The sequence below is a fragment of the Myotis brandtii genome, unplaced genomic scaffold, assembly GCF_000412655.1.
Source record: "Myotis brandtii unplaced genomic scaffold, ASM41265v1 scaffold4, whole genome shotgun sequence".
NCBI classification, from domain to species: domain Eukaryota; kingdom Metazoa; phylum Chordata; class Mammalia; order Chiroptera; family Vespertilionidae; genus Myotis; species Myotis brandtii.
This window is the reverse complement of record NW_005365371.1, coordinates 6350094-6354618: the sequence shown is the minus strand read 5'-3', so window position 1 is coordinate 6354618 and position 4525 is coordinate 6350094. Positions and strand designations below refer to the sequence as shown.

General features: G+C 47.6%; 1 long non-coding RNA gene across 4 annotated transcripts in view; it reads right to left on the bottom strand.

The window, feature by feature from the left end:
• The window catches only part of LOC102258729, a 19141-nt gene extending 15410 nt beyond the window's left edge, over positions 1 to 3731 (bottom strand). For all 4 annotated transcript variants that reach the window (XR_001363473.1, XR_001363472.1, XR_001363474.1 and 1 more), the window contains exons 1-2: positions 1499 to 3731; positions 1345 to 1420 (exon numbers count right to left, since the gene is read on the bottom strand). This is a non-coding gene — a long non-coding RNA (uncharacterized LOC102258729). The remainder of the gene's footprint in view (positions 1 to 1344; positions 1421 to 1498) is intronic.
• Between the last annotated feature and the right edge of the window lie 794 nt (positions 3732 to 4525).

The window sequence follows — 4525 nt, the reverse complement described above, 5'->3', positions numbered from 1 at the left end:
CACGCTGCTGAGGCCAGGCCAAACGTGGGAGTTAAGGGCGCCCTGCCCCCACCCCATTGGGAAAGACTTTCTTGGCAACCATCCTTCTTCAGAGCCCATTAGAAAGCGCACATTCCCGTGGTCTCTCTGGCTCTAGCCGAGTTTTCCAAGAGGAGGTGGGGGTGGCAGAAAGCACTACAGGCTGCTGTTAGCCAATGTTGAAAGCTTCTGTCTTCCACCTCCACCCGCAGTTAGCAGTCCAAGGTCCCAGCTTGGCTGGAAACCAACTAAGCAGTTTTGTTCAGAAGTAGCGACTTATTTTTATCAAAGGTGGAATGCAGAGCTGCCGTTGTTTGTAATGCCCCCGCATGGCAACCAGGACTCTTGCTCCAAGCTCTAGGGAATCCCCTTCTCTGCCTGGACACCTGGTTTTCTAGCCTATCCCTTTGCCATCCAAAAACTGGGTGCAGAGCAACTCCAGTGTCTCCGAATTAAGACCAAGAAAAAGTTCTGGAAATTCAAAGTGTCTTTATTAATGTGTCCATTTTCAATCCAGGCTTTGGTGGGGACAGCCCCCCTATAAACCTACCCTAAACTGACCCAGGACCACAGCACTGTGGTGTGATGGAAAGAGCTCCCAGCTGGTGGCTAGCCCCGCTCTGGCTTACGGTGCTGTGGACCCTTGAGCTAGTCCCTTGCCCTCCCTGAAGCTGGGTATCCACTTGTAAGTGGAGACTGTCTGGCTCAGTTCCCTCAGTCTTTTGGGGTCACAAAATGTTTTGAAATTCTGCTGAAAGCTATGGACCCTCACCTCAGGGGAAAAAAAATAGCACATCCATTCATTCTTTCAAAAAGTATTCATGGAGAACAATTTTGAATTCCATTTCATGGGCTTTATAGGCTCTCTGGAAGTTCGTCCATGAACCTTAGATAAGAAGTCCCACTTATGAATTCTGCTGTGACGTGCATAGATGGACTCTTGTCTAGAAGAACCATAATAATGATTCTAGTAAAGGATCATAAAACTACCAGTCAGACAGGTGCCAGAAAACAAAGGCAGCCAGGCAGACATTATGAAGGTGATCTCAGGCTTCCCTCCCCTTCCTGTTGTGGTGCCCCCACTCCGCACGCGCACAGGCAAACAGGCAAGCACCGCAGGCCTGGAATGTGCTGTTCCTGGGCACTGGGACTGCGGGGAGCCGGCTGCAGCCCTGGAGAGGCGACAAACATCTCTTCTATCCTGGACTTTATTTTTCTCACGGTCTCTGAAAGGGCTGCGATCAGGTGATATGTGTGGGACTGCTCCTGGTACAGGTGCGGAGCAGGTACCAAGGGGAGGAGAAAATCCGCCCAGTGTGTACTTACTCAAGGCTCTTTCAATAGCTCTCCCAGATAGCTCTTGGCAGGGCAGCGACCACGTCTCTGGCAGGCTGCAGGGAATCTGAGTGTGAGAAAGTCAGTCAAGCGGAGGAAAAGGGGCGGGGGGAGGAGGGGACCTTCAAGTCCTCAGGCAAAATACCTTTTTTCTTCTTCTCTCGCTCTCTCTCCTTTCTGTACTTTAAACCAAACCCACAAATCATTCAGATACTCCAGGACAAAGGGGAGTCTCACTACATGTAGCTGCATTATTTGTTTTAAGGTTTAAAGCAAACAGGTGAAGCAATAAGACAGAGAATAGCCCTTCTTGGGGGCAGAAAAGGGGACAGAGGAAACACAGCAGCCTCTGGTCCTAATAACGGGGCATGATACAGTAGCAAAGACGCCTTGTGAGTTGCTGGTCTCACAGTGGGATCAAAGACGTGACCGCTGATGAACACGGTCCAATATTCTCTCTGCTTTGGGAGAGAAAGGAGGATGACTGAAAAAATAAAGGCCGTTGCGATCTAAGAGGAGCCTTCCAAAGCCAAAGTCTTTTCTCGAGTTTAGGAGCTTAATTCTCCATTTGAGAAAGGGGTGGAGAGTGTGTCAACGTGGTGCTATTTTCGCTGCCCAGGAAAAGGATACTGAAAAATAGTCTGTGAGCACATTTGCAAAGAAGCTTTCTTCTTAAACAGTTAGGGTGGAGGGCCAGCAACTTCCTGGGTTGGTTTTTATCTTTGTTTGTTTGGCCCAAACACAAATTCATGGCAAATTTTTGGTTACTTAACTGACCCCTCTGTCTATCTAAAAGTGTGTGGTGTGTGTGTGTGTGTGTGTGTGAGTTAGTTGCTCATTCTCCCAATCTAAGCACTCCTAAAGTATCCAGAAACAAGTTGCTGATTAACTATCTGACTGAGGAGGCTGCTGTAGGCACTGCAGTGAGACCCTAACTTGACTATATTCAATACTCATTCAACATTCTCCATGCACCTTCAGGGTGCCCAATCCTGAGGAGATGGAAGTTAGACCAAAAATAAAAGACTTTTAGGCTAGAAAGGACAGGAATGGTATACCCAGCTAGTTAATTAGGGCCCAAGAGCAGACAGCAGTCAATAGCAGAGCTTCCTGGAGGAAGTTACTGACTCTCATAAATTTGGGGGAACCTAGAAAGGGTTAACATGCTTCCCTGGAAGAGTTGAGTTCCTTGGAAGAATCTGGGTCAGAGTATTTAGGCAGTTTTTAAAAAGTCGGATGCTGAGCAGAAGCATTTTAAGAAGCCTACAACGTCTGCATGGCAGAAAGGAGGGTAACTTCATAGGCTCATCACCTTTCACCAAGAGGATTTCAAACACACAGGAAAACACCACCATTTTCAAAAGCAACAGACAATTTTCTGTCATCATCACTTTTCCATCTCTTTAAAATAACAAAACAAAGTACTACCCCATTGGCCCAGGTTGCAGGTCAACAAAGGAGACATTGTTCATCATTTCTTCAGAACATGATAGGGCACAGCCTGCTCTGCAATGTTAAGAAATCTCTCTCTCTCTCTCTCTCTCTCTCTCTCTCTCTCTCTCTCAGAGTAGCCTGAGGTGCAAGAGTGAGTAAATCAAGCCTGCAATGAGCTAAGATTTGGCTGCAGACTTGAGGGCTGTCCTGAAAGGTGGAAATGAGGCTTGGAAGGTAAATATGGTCAAAATCACAATGATTCCTTAGACTCCAGGCCACAGGGGGTACATTAAAGGGAAGGCAGGTTTCCACTAAACTTGGATCACTGGACAGTGTGCAGTCAATGCCCAGGTGAGCTGGTTCTGGGCAGGTGCTTCCGGGAGACTATCAGCCTACACCTGTCACTTAGGAACCTCCTTTACTGGCTTGAACCTCCTAACTGGGCTCTCTGCCTTCAAATCCTACAACCCACTCTCCACACTTTTGCCAGAGCCATCTTTGTATAGGAGAACCTTAATGTCCCTTCTCTGCTCAAGAGCATTTTATAGCCTTCCCTTGTCTAAAGATAAGTCCAGAGTCCTTTATCTAAGGGTCTTGTGACATAGCTTCAAGCCTCCTCCTTCAGTCACTTCTTATACTCCTCCCAGTCACACACCCTGGGGTTCAAATCATTTCCCTGAATGAGGACCGCAAGTTCGACAGCTTATGACTTAAACGCCATGGGTACTTCCATCCTCCCGGCCCCATGACTCACCACATTTCCAATGCCCCTCATCCTATTTTTTAAGATACAAAGCATAGGCCACTTCCTCCAGGAAGTATTCCAGGATACCCCAACTTATGAGTAATTTAATCACCCTAAACCTCCTCAGCATTTTACTTCTATCTAGACCAGTAGTTCTCAACCTTCCTAATGCCGCGACCCTTTAATACAGTTCCTCATGTTGTGGTGACCCCCAATTTCATTGTTACAAATTGAACATAATTAAAGCATAGCGATTAATCACAACAACAATATGTAATTATATATGTGCTTTCCGATGGTCTTAGGCGACCCCTGTGAAAGGGTCGTTCGACCCCCAGGTTGTGCTGATCTAGACATATAAAAACTGTCTCTATTGAACCTAGGACATACCAGAGAAATATAATGGGAAATAGACATTAGTTGCCCTTATGAATATAGTATCTCTCGTCTGTGGGCTTCCTGAGGGTAATACCTATCTTAGGCATCCCTGTATCCCCAAATAGACCAATACTGTTGCCCACACATGTGTGCTCTAGTGTTTCTTTTAGGTTCTCCTGATCTCTCCGGCCATCATCTAAGCCCAAAGAAAAAGGAACGGTAGAGGAATGCCTAGTCATCAATCAGAAAATCAGGGTCTGTCTGCCTCCAGAATGGACTGGAAACTCCTTGTAGGCTGCCACTGTCTCTCTCAACGTGGTAATCCGGGGGATTAACACACTGTCGGGCACAGAGTGGGTTCCATAATGAAAGGAAGAGGGGGGCTTGCACAAGGTCACCCAGAGTCAGGAATCGCCTAATCTCAGCCGGGACGAGATCTGGTGAAATCATTTACAACATTATCTCAGTGGGGAGCTGGGAGGAAGGAAGGAATGAAGTGTCTGAGAAATGTGTGCCAGGCCTTCAGCGGCCTCCAAGCCCGGGGAAGGGCGGGGGGAAGAGGGGGGCGACATCAAACAAGACGCCTAGGCTGCCCCGAGCCGCCGGAACAGCGCG